The sequence below is a fragment of the Bufo bufo genome, chromosome 4 (genome assembly GCF_905171765.1).
Source record: "Bufo bufo chromosome 4, aBufBuf1.1, whole genome shotgun sequence".
Lineage (NCBI taxonomy): Eukaryota > Metazoa > Chordata > Amphibia > Anura > Bufonidae > Bufo > Bufo bufo.
Window position 1 is genome coordinate 153,575,823 of NC_053392.1, and position 17,112 is coordinate 153,592,934.

At 43.7% G+C, this 17,112-nt stretch overlaps 1 non-coding gene across 1 annotated transcript; it reads right to left on the minus strand.

Moving 5' to 3' along the window:
• Positions 1-16,408: 16,408 nt before the first annotated feature.
• LOC121000238 lies at positions 16,409-16,599 on the minus strand. The gene has a single exon (XR_005778856.1). It is a non-coding gene; the product is annotated as a U2 spliceosomal RNA (small nuclear RNA).
• Positions 16,600-17,112: the final 513 nt, after the last annotated feature.

Sequence of the window (17,112 nt, forward strand, 5' to 3'; positions counted from 1 at the left end):
TGGCCGTCAATGATTTGTGGCTGGGGGGATACAGAGGACACACACGATACACCTCCCACAGAGGACAGCTTTTCGTTGCCTCTGGGCAGCCTGGCACACATGAGCGATTACATGCTGCAGTGTCTCCGCAACGACCGCCGAGTTTCCCACATTCTAACTTGTGCTGATTACTGGTCGGCCACGCTGCTGGATCCCCGTTACAAGGACAACTTACCCTCCTTAATTCCGTCATTAGAGCGTGATCGTAAGATACACGAGTACAAGCGCACGCTGGTAGACGTGCTGCTGGTGGCATGCCCACCTGACAGCGGGGGCACAGTGGAACCACAAGGTGAAGGCAGAGGAGGAGGAAGAGGTCACCAATGCAGCTGGGGCACCGCCAGCACCTTTAGAAGGCAGGGTTAGCATGGCCGAAATGTGAAAAAGCTTTGTCAGCACGTCACAACAACCAGCACCACCAGCTGATATGGAAAGTCTTAGAAGGAGGCAGCATTTCACCAACATGGTGGAGCAGTATGTGTGCACACGCCTACACGTACTGAATGACGGGTCTGCCCCCTTCAGCTTCTGGGTCTCCAAATTGGGCACATGGCCTGAGCTTGCCCTTTACGCCTTGGAGGTGCTGGCTTGCCCTGCAGCCAGTGTATTATCTGAACGTGTGTTTAGCACGGCAGGGGGCGTTATCACAGACAAGTGCAACCGCCTGTCCACAGCCAATGTGGACAAGCTCACGTTTATTAAAATGAATCAGGTATGGATCCCACAGGAGGACTTGTCCGTACCTTGTGCAGAATAGACATGTATACCGGAATTAAACAGCCATTGTTATACTACAGCGCAATATCTCATTCTTGTATTTTGGATATTTCACACTCTTTTGGAGTGTACCCTAACTAAAAAAAAAAAAAATTAAAACCAAAAAACAGTTTTGGCTACCTCGTCCTCCTCCACCGCTGCTTTCACCTACACCGCTACGTCCACCTCCACCTCATAAATCAAGTTTTTTTTTTTGTACGTATTTTATTTTGTCATTTCCCTAATTTGTGTGTCACATTTTCTGGTGAAATTCACCAATTTTTGGGTGTGATGTACCACTTCTCTATCTAGTAGACAGTTAAATAAATTCAATAATTTGTCTGTTAGATTTTCTGGTGAAATTCACCAATTTCTGGGTGTGATGTACCACTGCTATACCTAGTAGACAGGTTAAAAAAAATCACTAATTTGTGTGTTACATTTTTGGGTGAAATTCACCAATTTTTGGCTGTGATATACCACTGCTATACCTAGTAGACAGGTAAAAAAATTCACTAATTTGTCTGTTACATTTTCGGGTGAAATTCACCAATTTGTGGGTGTGAGATACCACTGCTATACATAGTAGACAGGTAAAAAAAAAATCACAAATTTGTTTGTTAAATGTTCAGGTGAAATTTCACTAATTTTTCTTTTACATTTTCGGGTGACATTAAACAATTTTTGTCTGTGATAGACCCCTTGTCTACCTAGTAGACAGGTTAATAAATTTCACAAATTTTTCTGTTACATTCTTGGGTTGACATTTTACCATTTTTTTACGTGTATAAACCCCTTCTCTGTATCGGTGACAGGAACTTAAATTTCTAAAATTCATCTTTAATTGGCCCTTTCCTTCGATCCTTCTGCTTTAATAATTTGTCCCACATTTCCGCTTCATCCCATGCCAGCCATTGACCTCCCTTGGATGAGGTCTCCCTTTCTCACGCTCCCTCTCTGGCGTGGAACCCTGATTCGCCGATAACCGTGATCACCATGGTAGGCTCAGAAAAGAACATCGAAAGTTGATAGAGAAGATATCCAAATGGTCGGTGGATGTCATGGGGGCACCTCTGCATAGGTGACAGGAACATAAATTTCAAAAAATCGCCTGTTACATTGTCAGGTGACATTTTACTAATTTTGCCGGATAGAAACCCCTGCTCTGCATAGGTGACAGAAAATTAGATTTCAGAAATTCTTCTTTAATTGATGCGCACCACCTCCTTTCATTCAATGCTTAAACTTTAACAAGTTTTCCCACATTTGCGCTTCAATAGTTTATCCCACATTTACACTCTATCATATTTAATTTGAAACAATTAACCTCCCTTGGATGTGGTCTCTCTTTATTACGCTCCCTCTCCGGCGTGGAACCCTGATTCACCGATAACCGTGATCCACATGGTAGGCTCAGAAAAGAACATCGAAAGTTGATAGAGAAGATATCCAAATGGATGATAGACGTCACAGGGACGTGCGATCAGGCAGAAGTTATCTAGAGTCAACAAATCAGCAGCAGGGCCTCTCCTGTCTAACGTTTCCAAATCCAAAATACCCCAGTGACATTCCCTATAATTTTTAATTAATCATTCAAATAACAGGGCATCTTAAGAGTCCTGTATTGTTATTTATCGTCACTACCTCCCCGAGTCGGGAGTGGGTAATTGCCGCGCGCCCCCTCCTTAACTTGGAAGCTTATGCTTCAATACTTTGTCCCACATTTCAGCTCGATTACATTTAATTTCATACATTGACCTCCCTTGGATGTGCAAAAAAAGGGGGTTAGTCAGCACCTCCCAGTATAGAGGTATTTCAGTATAAAGCTGTAGCCTGCTCTCACTACATTCATTGGAAGCTGTCTAGCACCAGGAAAGGTATAGAGTGGGCTCGGCATGCATGTTGGTTCCTGCATCCCTTGTAATGGAGGCATTTATGGCCCAAAAAATGGAAAAAGGCAAAGTGGATCCAACATCCATGTGGATCCAACACTCCCTGAATATTATGGCGGCCATTATGGCTCATAACAGGTAGTATTTAGTGTTAGGACCCGTCTAACAGAGATCGCCTTGATGTACGGCAGATGGGCTCAGATGGTTTTGTACAAAATGCATTGGCCAAGCATCTCACTTTATAAATAAGCGTAGCATTAGCACCATCATTTTTGTAATCATTATTTTTGTGACTATGGCATTGTTGTACTTTATCTGATTTGCAGGGTGCTGCTGCATTGTCTTTTTTCTCCCTTGGATGTGGTCTCTCTTTCTCATTCTCCCTCTCCGGCGTGGAACCCTGATTCGTCGCTAACCGTGATCAACATGGTAGGCACAGAAAAGAAAATTGCAAGTTGATAGAGCAGATATCCAATTGGATCGTGAACATAACAGGGATGTGCGACATGGTGGGGCAGTATGTTTGCACAAACTGACTGATGGTTCTGCCCCCTGCAACTTCTGGGTCTCCTAATTGGGCACATGGCCTGAGCTTGCCCTTTACCCCTTGGAGGTGCTAGCCTGCCCTGCAGCCAGTGTATTGTCTGAACGTGTGTTTAGCATGACTGGAGGGGGTTATCACAGGTTATATTTCCCAATATTTTGGGCTGTATCCTAATAAAAAAAAATTATATATATATTTTAAATCAAAAACCAGTGTTGGCTACCTCCTCCTCATCCACCGCCGCTTCCACCTACACCACCACATCCACCACCTCCTCAACCTCCTACTCCATATGGACCTCGTCCTCCTAGATCAAATTTATAATTTTTTATTTTTACATATTTTATGTTATTTAAAGTCATTTCCCTATCCACTTTTGTTTGCAGAGCACTTGCCATGCTCTTAACCACATTTTGATGCCATTTGCATTTTTACAGCCATTTTAGTGCTCAAAAGTTCGGGTCCCCATTGACTTCAATGGGGTTCGGGGTCACGTTCGGGTCCCGAACTCAAACTTTTTTGTGAAGTTCGGCCAAACCCGTCGAACCCGAACATCCAGGTGTCCGCTCAACTCTACTTTTGGGCTTATAGTTTAAAAAAAAAAATAGTAAAAAAGTGCTTAATTAGTTTTTGTCACTGTCTACCATAAATTTCCATGTATTACATATACCAGTTGAGTCTCAGCTAAATGTGTGTGTGTGTGTGGGGGGGGGGGGGTAGGGTATTAACTTTGTATGTTTTCATTTCTTTTTGTTTTTTTACTTTGACTTTTTAGATTTGTATAAATTGCAAGATGTTATTTTCTGCAAAAAATAAATAAAAAATAACACTTGTATGCCAGTAAAACTGAGCAAATGAAAAATTCTCATCTTGGAGTCTATGGGGTTCTGTGCTATGTAACCATAGGGACTGCATTTACTGGGGTTTATTCCTTCATATGACATCATATTATGGATGTATTTTCCTATATAAGCAGTGGTATTATTAGAAAATAAATACAGGATATTGTCCTCCAGCAGTGATCACAAAGGGTATAAACTTTTGAATGGTATAACACACATATGCTGAAAACAACTATATGCAAGGTAATCTTATTTATAAAAGTAGGTAGGGGACTGGAATAACAGAATGACAGGTCTGTTTTTGTCTTGATAGGCCTAGATAAAAATGGCCTAGACAATGTCGGACTAGGATGCCTTGGGCCCACTAGTAAAATTTATTCTGGGGGCCCACTGTACAGCTAAATGCAAATATTATCTGCTCACACAGCGGTAGGCAGCAGCAAGACCCTAAAGATGATTGATTATAGAGGACCCCTCTGAAACTTCGAGAAGGCATGTTGCTGATGCCTGAGCCATCCAATACATCTATAATAATAAACTGGGTAGTTTGTCAAATAATCTACCCAGTTTTTTATATGAACATAGGCTGGTTGAAATATTATATACTGCCTATATATATATGTAGTGCATTCACAATACTGTGCCATGTGCCAATTGTACAGAGGGTTGAGGACTATCTTACTCATGGGCCCACAGATGGATGCACTTGTTCCCCTGTAAGCCAGTCTGAATCTGGGCCTAGATAAACACGGGCAATGACATGAGCATAAATGAAATTATAGAATCAGCAAAGCAGATGGTGTCACATTTGACAGACAAAATAGAGATGCACATTAATTAAAGGTAACCTGTGTGTGAAGTAGAGTACATAGACAAAACTACACCTTAACTTCAAAGACTTGGCAAACACATAGGTGCCATGAGCTGACACACATGGTCATCTAACCTGTATCAAATTTATAGGTATCTAGCAAAGTTCCTTTTACATGGTCCTATCACCAAAATGTGCCCTGCAATCTGCAAGTAGCATGTTATAGAGCAGGATAAGCTTAGGAGATTTGCTATACAGGGAGTGCAGAATTATTAGGCAAGTTGTATTTTTGAGGATTAATTTTATTATTGAACAACAACCATGTTCTCAATGAACCCAAAAAAACTCATTAATATCAAAGCTGAATATTTTTGGAAGTAGTTTTTAGTTTGTTTTTAGTTTTAGCTATTTTAGGGGGATATCTGCAGGTGACTATTACTGTGCATAATTATTAGGCAACTTAACAAAAAACAAATATATACCCATTTCAATTATTTATTTTTACCAGTAAAACCAATATAACATCTCAACATTCACAAATATACATTTCTGACATTCAAAAACAAAACAAAAACAAATCAGTGACCAATATAGCCACCTTTCTTTGCAAGGACACTCAAAAGCCTGTCATCCATGGATTCTGTCAGTGTTTAGATCTGTTCACCATCAACATTGCGTGCAGCAGCAACCACAGCCTCCCAGACACTGTTCAGTGAGGTGTACTGTTTTCCCTCCTTGTAAATCTCACATTTGATGATGGACCACAGGTTTTCAATGGGGTTCAGATCAGGTGAACAAGGAGGCCATGTCATTAGATTTTCTTCTTTTATACCCTTTCTTGCCAGCCACGCTGTGGAGTACTTGGACGCGTGTGATGGAGCATTGTCCTGCATGAAAATCATGTTTTTCTTGAAGGATGCAGACTTCTTCCTGTACCACTGCTTGAAGAAGGTGTCTTCCAGAAACTGGCAGTAGGACTGGGAGTTGAGCTTGACTCCATCCTCAACCCGAAAAGGCCCCACAAGCTCATCTTTGATGATACCAGCCCAAACCAGTACTCCACCTCCACCTTGCTGGCGTGTGAGTCGGACTGGAGCTCTCTGCCCTTTACCAATCCAGCCACGGGCCCATCCATCTGGCCCATCAAGACTCACTCTCATTTCATCAGTCCATAAAACCTTAGAAAAATCAGTCTTGAGATATTTCTTGGCCCAGTCTTGACGTTTCAGCTTGTGTGTCTTGTTCAGTGGTGGTCGTCTTTCAGCCTTTCTTACCTTGGCCATGTCTCTGAGTATTGCACACCTTGTGCTTTTGGGCACTCCAGTGATGTTGCAGCACTGAAATATGGCCAAACTGGTGGCAAGTGGCATCTTGGCAGCTGCACGCTTGACTTTTCTCAGTTCATGGGCAGTTATTTTGCGCCTTGGTTTGTCCACACGCTTCTTGCGACCCTGTTGACTATTTTGAAAGAAACGCTTGATTGTTCGATGATCACGCTTCAGAAGCTTTGCAATTTTAAGAGTGCTGCATCCCTCTGCAAGATATCTCACTATTTTTGACTTTTCTGAGCCTGTCAAGTCCTTCTTTTGACCCATTTTGCCAAAGGAAAGGAAGTTGCCTAATAATTATGCACACCTAATATAGGGTGTTGATGTCATTAGACCACACCCCTTCTCATTACAGAGATGCACATCACCTAATATGCTTAATTGGTAGTAGGCTTTCGAGCCTATACAGCTTGGAGTAAGACAACATGCATAAAGAGGATGATGTGGTCAAAATACTAATTTGCCTAATAATTCTGCACTCCCTGTATAATGTATTATTTGCCCATAAAATGTATCTAAGTTTTAGAGGAGCCAAATAAGAAAGCAAATATTTTTCCTCAGACTACAGATCTGACATCAGGTCAGACCCCTAATGTTAATCACACCTCTGCTCAGACCCCCAATATTAATAAGAACCCAGTATTAATCAGACCTCAACTCAGAGCCCTAATGGGACCCCCAATGTTAATCAGTTCTCAGATCAGACCACCAATGTTAATCAGATACCCAAGCAGACCTCAGATCAGACCCACACTGTTAATCAGACCTTAATTCACACCCCCAACTAGACCTCCAATGTTAATCAGAGCTCAGATCAGACCCCCAATATTAATTAAACCTCAGCTCAGACCCCCGATCAGACACCTATGGCAATTAGACCTCAGCTCAGACCCCCAATCAGACCCCTATGTTAATTAGACCTCAGCTCAGACCCCCAATCAGACCCCTATGTTAATTAGACCTCAGCTCAGACCCCTAAAGTTAATCAGACCTCAGATCAGACCATCAATGTTAATCAGACTCCCAGTGTTAATCAGACCTCAGATCACGGAGAACCAGTGCTCATCCTGCCGTACTGTGCTGTAACCCAACATCGCATGGCATGAGGTCACAAAGTACTCCTACGTCCTCACACTGTGCGCAAGTCATAGCACAGCATTCAGTACTGGCAGAAGAAGACCAGGGAGTGGTAAGTACAGCCCACACAAGGAGTGCTGTTTTCACTGCTCCCCTGTCTTACTGTATACCAATGAGTGCTGCCATAATGGAAGCACTCATTAGAATTTGCCATATAAGACGCACTTCCATTTTCCCCCACTTTTTGGGGGAAACGTGTGTCTTATTGGGTGAAAAATATAGTAGTTTCCTGGGAAAAGATTCAGTAAAACTTAAATACATTTATATCCCTGCTATTTCTGTGTACAACTAAAGTCAGAAATAGCAGAAATTTAAATGTATAAATTACAAGTTTTACTGAATATTTTCCTTTAAAACTATGTGTTCAGACTAAGGGTACATTCACTTTACAGTGAAAAACAGTTGGCACCTGGTCATTTTAACAACAATGGTGGTCTATGGCTTATTCACACAGTTCGCCAAACGGGCGAACATAAGGCGATGTCCTCCGGCGCCATATTCTTTTACATTGTGAAGAACTTTGACCCATGACACAGCCATCAGGTGGTACAGGACAGCCAATTTAGATGTTTCAGCACATGGACATACCCCCTACCTTATAAATAAAACTAATCTAGCCGCCATTTTACATTCAGTCTTTTGCCAGTGTAGGGAGAGGTTGCTGTGTGGGTGTTAGGGACACCAAACGCTAGCTAATAGGGCCACAAAAGTCCTTTTAAGGACTGATATAGGTGTGCTATCCATAGGTGTGACTTACTGAGGGGTGTAATATACTTATAATATACTTTCTAAAATAGAAAGTATATTATAGTGCAATGGTATTGTGCAGCAGTTGTGTGCGGTTCTGCTGCGATACTGCAGCTACGCAGAGTGACAAACGCCATTAGAACAAATAATTTCTACTGGTGTGATTTACCAGTTGACCCCCCAAAAAACTGATTGAAGCAGGGGGGTTATATACCAATTATATACTTTCTATATAGTGCTTTTGGGTAGTGCAGCATTGGTTTGCGGTTTTGCTGCATTACCTCAGCTACAGATAGGGACAAACTACATTACAACAAATAATTTCTACTGATGTGATATAACAGTTGCCCCCCAACATAACTGATTGAAGCAGGGGTGTTATATACCAATTATATACTTTCTATATAGTGTCAGGTGAATGCTTAATTTTTAAGGCCCCTACTCCTGTGGCCTAAAATAAAAAAAATTCTAGGCTCCAACAGGGCACATTTCGGAGAATTTCCCTTTAAGACGCATTAAAATGTCCCCTGATTAGGATACATATTTTTTGTTGGAATTATTGTCATTGATCCCCCTCTTGTATGTCACTGTCCATGTTGTGGGACCATTTGTACACTTCTACTAAGTATTTGGTGGCTACAAATATGACCTGAAGGTTTTTCAGGTTCGCCTGCCATTAAAGTGAATGGGGCCCGCCGCGAACTTGAGGTTCGTGAACATTTGATCACGTTCGCGAACCGTCCTGGCCGATGTTCATCCATCGCCAATTAGAAGGTCCTTATGGTGAATGCGGTTCATACCCCACCATAATCACCGGTAGAAGAGTGAGACAGGTGTGTGATTATGTGGCTAGAGATAAAAAATTTAACTGTCAGCCAGTACAGGCCCCAAAAATTAGGCAATAGGCATTCACCTGACAGCAAATAACTTTGGATTCTGTGGCTGGAGGTACATTAGGCGGTCAAAGGATTAATATGTAACTGTCGCTCAGTACAGGCCCCGAAAATTAGCCAATAGGCATTCACCTGACAACAAAGAACTTTGGATTCTCTGGCTGGAGGTACATTAGCCGGTCACAGGATAAAAATGTAACTGTCGGCCAGTACAGGCCCCAATAATTAGGCAATAAGAGTTCACCTGACAGCAAAGAACTTTGGATTCTGTGGCTGGAGGTACATTAGGCGGTCACAGGATAAATATGTAACTGTCGGACAGTACAGGATCCAAAATTTAGCCAATAAGCATTCACCTGACAGCAAAGAACTTTGGTTCTGGAGCTGGACGTACATTAGGTGGTCACAGGATAAATATGTAACTGTTGGCCAGTAAAGGCACTAAAAATGAGGTATTCACCTGACATAAAAGGCCTTTTATGCCGCTGTATATATGTAAGGCATGGACCATTCTTTGTTCTGGGTGGTGGCGGATATGTGTGGACTGGCATGAGGAAATTCAATTACACGTGGTCATCACAGGTGTTAAATTCCTCAGAGATCCATGCCTCATTCATTTTTAAAAATGTGAGGTAGTCCTAACAAGCGAGTGCGCTTATCGGTCACGATCCCCCTGCTACACTGAACATCCTTTTGGACAGGACACTCGACAAGGGGCAAGCCAAGAGTTCCATGGCAAAGTATTCCAGCTCTGGCCACAGGTCAAGCTTGCACATCCAGTAGTCAAGGGGTTCCTCGCATCTCAGAGCATCCACATCGGCCGTTAACCCGATGTAGTCGGACACCTGTTGGTCTAGGCGTTCCCTGAGGCTGGATCTCGAGGGCGGCTGTCGATGGGTTGGCTGCAAGAATGATCTCATATCCGAAATAACCAACACATCTTCAAAGCGGCCCTCTTTTTGCAGGCGCGGTAGGATTGGTACCCGCACCTGTTTTGCTGTGAGTGGAAATTCCTCTAACAGTGCCCGCAACAGCAGAATACAGCATTTTTCACAGAAAGGCCTGGTAATGCTGCATTCCGACAGCCCTCTGTGATGCTTGTAACATGTCTGCCATTTTGTGTTTGTACCGGGGGTCTAAGTACGTTGCCACCCAGTGCTGGTCCTTCTTCTAACACTGGAGCATGAAGGCCCCCATTTGCTCTAAATTGGAAGTGGTGGAGCGCACTGGCTCCTGCTCATCGTCCAGGAGAATGTCGTCCTCGTTCTCCTCCCCCCAGCTATGGACAACACCAGGGATCCCCGAAAAGTTGCAAGCCTGCTCTTCTTGCTCCTCCTCCTCCTATTCCTCCCCCCAGCCACCATCCTCCTCTGACTCCTCTTCAGACTGCTGCTGACTTGTCTCAGATGGAGTTGCCCCCCCTGGGAATTCATTCAGCATTGCGACTCACTCATCTTTCAGCTCCTACTCCTCGACAGCTTGATCAATGACACGATGCGATGGACGATCCAGAAAGAAGGCGTAAGGTACGATGTCACTGATGGCGCCCTGGCTGCAACTGACCAGTTTGGTGATCTCATCAAATGGCTGCAGAAGTCTGCAAGCGTCGCGCATGAGCAGCCACTGGCGCTGTAAAAAAAAAAATAGGCTCCTAGGAACCTGTCCTGCCACAGAGTTCGTACAGGTAGTCGTTAACGCACGTTTCTGTTAAAGCAGCCTATCAAGCATATACAAGGTGAAGTTCCAGAGCGCCGGGCAGTCACAAATCAGATGTCTAATGGGCAAGTGGTGTCACCGCTGAATGTCAGCAAGGCGAGCAGTGGCCGTTTAAGAACTTCTAAAATGGCCATAGATTTTCCTGGTCTGCTGCAAAACGTCCTGGACCCCGGGGTATTTGGCAATGAATCGCTGCACGACTAAGTCCAGGACGTGCTATGCACCGCATGTGTGTAATTTTACCCTGTTTCAGCTCTCAGCAGTTTGGCACCGTTGTCGCACACCACTTTACCAACTGTCAAATCGAGCGGGGTTAGCCACTGATCGACTTGTGACCGCAAAGCTGAAAGGAGTGCAGGACCGGTGTGGCTCTTGGCTTCCAGGCACAACAGCCACAGCCTAAGAAGACAGGTTGGCATTAGCAGGAGCTGCTTCAAACCCACATGCAGTTGTGCATATATATAGGGGAGCAGATCCTGCATTTGTGGCCCGTTGCTAATGGCAATCCCCAGCAAAATGCATACAATGGAGGATGCCCGCAGCGAACCACAAGTACCACAATAGACATCCTACACAAGGTAACAAGTGCGGATGTAATAATTAATATAACAATATAACAAAACAATAACGAACACAGGTGCACTCTGCAGTAATACTAAATCCTCAAACTGATTTTAAAATTGAGAGATTAGTCAACATGTCCTACGGTGTAGAACATGTCTTAAGCCCGGACACCGCGACAAGGTTTCTCAAGTAGCCCGGGACCCTACACTCTCCAACCTGAGCCATATGGGCAATACCAGGAGCCAGTGGGCAAATTACAGGAGCATTGGGCCGACTCACAAACAACTCACCAGTTACCTCCAGCATGTGGCCATGCCTGCAATGGGAGGAGGGAGGAGTCTGTGAGTCCCACTCAAGACTTGCTGATATGTCCCAGGCCTCACAGGTGCACCTTAATGTGACCTGTAGATGGAAAACAGGCACATTTAAATAGGAGTTTATACACCTCCAGAAATCTATATATACAAACTAAGAAGACAGGTTGGCATTAGCAGGAGCTGCTTCAAACCCACATGCAGTTGTGCATATATATAGGGGAGCAGATCCTGCATTTGTGGCCACGTCTCACCTGGCACGTCGAATAGGTTCTGGGGAGCTTGGGGGGTGCAGCGGAAGAGGCGGTAGCATTGGAAAAGGAGGAGTCTGTCGAGGAGGAGACGGAGGATAGAGTAGAAGGAGGAGAAGAAGAGGCAGGCCTGCATGAAATCCATGGCGGTAGCACCAAATCCACATGGGTGTCATGGGTTACATGCTTGACGGCCGTCAGAAGGTTCACCCAGTGGGCAGTAAAAGTTATGTACCTTCCCTGCCCGTGTTTGCTAGACCACGTGTCTGTGGTCAGATTTATTTTGTCACCAACAATGTGTGCCAGAGATATTTAAACTTGCCGCTAAACATGGCCATATAGTTCAGGGATGCCCTTCTGGGAGAAATATTTCCTTCCGGGGACCTTCCATTGCGGTGTGCCAATGGCCACAAATTTTCTAAAGGCCTCCGAGTCCACCAATTTATATGGCAGTAGATGGCGGGCTAGCATTTCCGACAAGCCAACGGTCAGCCGTTGGGCAAGAGAATTATCCAGCATCATCATTTTTTTACACTCGAACATTTGGGCCACGGAAGCCTGCTTTGTGCCAGATGAACCCGACGATGGCACGGTGGAAGGTGGAGTGGAGGACAAATGGGAGGAGAGAGGAGAAGAGGAGAAAGGAGAAGAAGCAGGATGTGGAGCGCCAGGAGTGTGGCTTCTGACGGCGTTGCTCCCACTGGGCTCGGTGATGGGAGGCCAGGTGCCTTCTTAAGGTGGTGGTCCCTACGTGAGTGTTGCATTTCTGCGACTTATGCGTTGACAGCACAGGCTGCAGATGGCAACACTATTATCAGCAGCTGGCACATTAAAAAAAAGCCCACACAGTGCAGCCATATGCCGGTGTCCTGGAATCGCAAGATGTGACCGTGCATGGTGGATGGCTCCCTCCAGATACATTTTCAGTCTGCTTTTTTGCCTCCTGTTCCCTTCGGGTTCTGCCTGCTTCTCCTCCTTCTCCTCCCTCTCTTCTGCTCCGTCTCTCCCTCTGAACTCCCCTCCTCTTCCTCTCTTGTGGGTACCCACGTGACGTTCATCGACACGTCATCATCATCACCTTCACCACAACTGACATTAGAGATCTCTGAGTAGGCAGCAACAGCGGGGACTACCATTTTTGGGCTGATCTGGGTACTGTCGTCAGACCGCTGGGTGGCGGCCGTTGCTACCTCCTCTTCCTCATCCAATTCCAAGAATGGCTGCACATCGATAAGGTCTGGAAATGGATGGGAAAATGATTCCTCTGACTCGAGTGGAGGGGCTATGGTGGTGGTGGTGATGGTGGTGGTGTCTTTGGGGGTGCACAGAGCAGAGAGTGAGGAGGGTGCAGAAACAGAGGATGAGAAAGGTGCAGAAGCGGAAGGCTGAGAGAGCCACTCAACCAACTCTATTGCGCCCTTTGAAGTTATCGCATGTGCCTTCTCCAACTTCCCACTAAGGCTCTGGCCTGGTGCTCCTGCACGACCCCTACCATCCCTGCAGAAAGGTCAGCCTCTTCCTCTTCCTGTCATTTTCTAAATGACCCTCTGTCTTAGTCCATAGAGAAGAGCAGTATTTGTGGAAGAAGGCATATCGGAGCCCTCAATCAGTATTTAGTGGAAGAAGGTATATGGCACCCCTAAATCAGAATTTGGTGGAAACAGGTATATAGCACCTCTCAATCAGAATTTGGCGGAAACAGGTATATGGCACCCTTCAATCACTATTTTGTGGAAACAGGTGTATCGCAATCCTCAACCAGTATTTGGTGGAAGAAGGTATATAGCAATAGCACCCCTCAATCAGTATTTGGTGGAAGAAGGTATATTGCACCCCTCAATCAGTTATTTGGTGGAAACAGGTATATAGCACCCCTCAATCAGTATTTGGCGGAAACAGGTATATAGCACCCCTTAATCAGTATTTGGTGGAAACAGGTATATAGCACCCCTCATTCAGGATTTTGTGAAAGAAGGTATATCGCAGCCCTCAAGCAGTTATTTTTGGGGCAACAGGTTAATTAGTTACTCCAATCGTTTTTGTCCCTCTATCTAGCTGCTGTATCGCTGCAGAACCACACACAACTGCTGCACAATACAAATACACTATAATATAATTTCTATGTTAGAAAGTATATTATAAGTATATCACACCCCTCTATATCACACCTATCAATAGCACACCTATACCAGTACGTAAAAGGACGTTTGTGGCCCTATTAGCTAGCCTTTGGTGTCCCTAACTGTCCCTGCTCCAAAATGCAACCTCTCCCTACACTGGCAAAGCACATAATGTAAAATGGCTGCCAGATCGTGTTCTTTTATAGGGTTGGGGGTGTGTCTATGTGCTAAAACATCTCAATTGGCTGTCCCGTCCCACCTGATGGATGTGTCATGGGTCAAAGTTTGGCGCTATGCAAAAAAAAATGGCGCTTGCGAATATATCGCCATATGTTCGCATGAGCAAACCGCAAGGCCATCTCTAGTGGAAATGATGGTAGTAATATTACCTCTCTCTCTCTTTATTCAATATGCATTCTTTTCAAATAACCACAGGCGTGAAATCTTTTTCAATATACTTTATGTAGTTCCCAGATGTATGGTGCAGTCCTAGATGGGATGGCCAATCCATCTCAGAAGTGTGATGGGGGCCAGAAGCTATTAAAGTGATTGTCCAAGTTATTTTTTTGTTCTTTGTATGTTTCTAACTAAGCAGATGTAAGGGGTATTCAATTCACTTACTTTATGTACAGTGGCCCTGTTCTCCTAGTTGGCTGAGCTAGCATCACATGACCTGTGATGTCAGCTTCTTTCCCTGCTCTGAAGATGTTTCATGTACAAGCCTGAGGCAGTAGGAGGAGCACGTCTGCCTTTGTGCACTGAACGTCACTGTGAAGGCTGTGCTGGTTGGAGAGCCATGCCACGCCCCCTGCATTGCCCAATCTGCTGGCTTAGCTGTCTGCCCTGTGTCTCCCCTCTCACTGGATTCTTCAGGAAAGTTTAACCCCTTCTACTATAAGCAGGACAGACTCAGGGTTGGAGGATCTGCCTGAGATACTTAGCATTTGCAGGGTTTCCTCTTCCACACGCACTGAGGAGATAAATGCTGTGCACAGGATCTTCCATCTTTCCTCACCCTACAGACACAGAGCTGACAATGACTGGAGGAGTTCTCTCCTCTGTATTCTGCTGGCTGTGAGGAAGTGTCTGCAGAGTATTATACAAGAACAGGTAGGGGGAAGCTTCTGTGTGTATATGCAATGTCATTGTACTGTACAGCTGGGACTTGAATTCCCACACATACAACATGAGTATCCCAGCAGTCAGGCAGCAGACTGAAGAGCGCTTGTATTCACTCCCTTTGCAGAGCAGGGGGAGAGGAAAGGCAGACTTTGTTGGCACCCACAAATGTTCATGAAGAAAACCTCAGAGATTGTTGTTACATGCCCCCACAGCTCTGCAACTGCATGCCAACAAAGGAGACAGAACAGAACTAGGGAAATGACTTGAAGAAATATAATTTTTTTTTTTGCCTAAACTTGCTTAGCTTATGCCGACCATCATATTCACAGTGCTTTATTTTTTATATAACTCAGACAATCCCTTTAGCCTTTCCATATGTATTAAAATCTAATATCTTATACGTGCATTTACTTTACTAATTCTAAGCATGCTAAAGTCCAGCCAAACTGTCTGTAAATATTCAATGCTTTTTTTTCTTAGGGATAATCCTTAGTAAAGTTACTTTCTTAGCCTCTAGCCTAAAATGTGCAAAAAATTTGACTCCTTGGAGTCTTTTTCAAGCTATTGCTTGAAAAAGACACTGAAGAGTCGAAATGTTGTGAATTTTGGTGTTATGATTTGAATAAACATTTGCTGCATCTAATAAGGAGTGCTGCAGTTCCTCAGCATTATGCTTTGTGGGACCCAGGAGTCAGGCTCCCACACTTCATGCACCCCCAGAATAATTTTAGAATATTATGATTATGGGAGTGCTACTGATTGTTTTTTGTACATTAGGTATGAAGGTGAAATTCAATGATCCAGCATACAATATCTTCTATATGCAGGAAATAATTCCTGGTTTAGAAGTATCTGAAGTGGAATTCGGTCAAAATTTTAGGAAAAAATAGATTCTGAGCTGAACTTCCTTGCGCTTCATAGTAACGAATCATTTCCTAAAATGCTGGATGGGGTTGTCTTAGAAAGAACAGTAAAAAAAAAATACTCACCTCATCCACTTGTTCGTGCTCCTCTCTTGATTGAAAAAGACCTGCTGAAGGACCTGTGCTGAGCGTGATGACATCACTATGCTCTTCTAGTGTGATCACATATTGCATGGTGACGTCATCACACTCTGCACAGGTCCTTTAGCAGATCTTTTTCAGTCAAGAGAGGAGCAGACTGCCTCTGTGCGAGCAAGTGGATGAGGTGAGTGATTTTTTTAAAACCCAATAGCCCCTATTGCACTAGCGTATTATAGTTTTTGACGTCCGTTAGATGGGTGCATTTTTGTCTAAGCAGCCGTTAAAAACGGTCCCATTGATTGAATAGTTGAATATTTTTTTTGTTTTTTTATGGCGCACCGGTCCTGGAGGTACTGTAATATCAGGTCAATGCATGGAGTGGACAGAGCAAGCTTTTTTTCCATCACTCTGTTTAAAAAATCTATTTAGTATATGGTCCCCATATAGGGGACATATCAGATATTAAACTGATAAGAACAGATACTACACTTGATCTTAGCCAAAAGACTGGGAAGCGTTGGCTGAATGGGGTTTTAACATGCCGATTCGTGACAAAGTAATTTGTAAAGAATCTAATTTCTTGTCAAACTTTGTTGAAGCTGCCGAATCGAATTTTTCAAAACTTTGCTCAGTCATCTCTAATAAGGATATTTATATGAAGAGATATGTTAACCCTTGCACTGACTTGAATGACATTATTTTTGCAGTGATTACATAATGCAATAAGTACAATGCCTTTCACGTATAAAATGTCAAAAGATATTGTTCAGATTGGAACTACAGTACATTCTTGTTCCACTGCATACAAACAACACCTACATAGCTATATAGGAAATGATCCACACAGCAGGATATTCTTTTCATTGTACCCCATAATCTTTACAATTAGCATTCAAATAATGGGCGATTTGTTCTCTAATCACAGGGCACACACAGTATTCAATCTAATATATGGATAATTACCTCTTGCAATATGCTTTAGTTACATTTTATAATAACAATTTAAACTTATTGCAAAATGACTCCCATAGC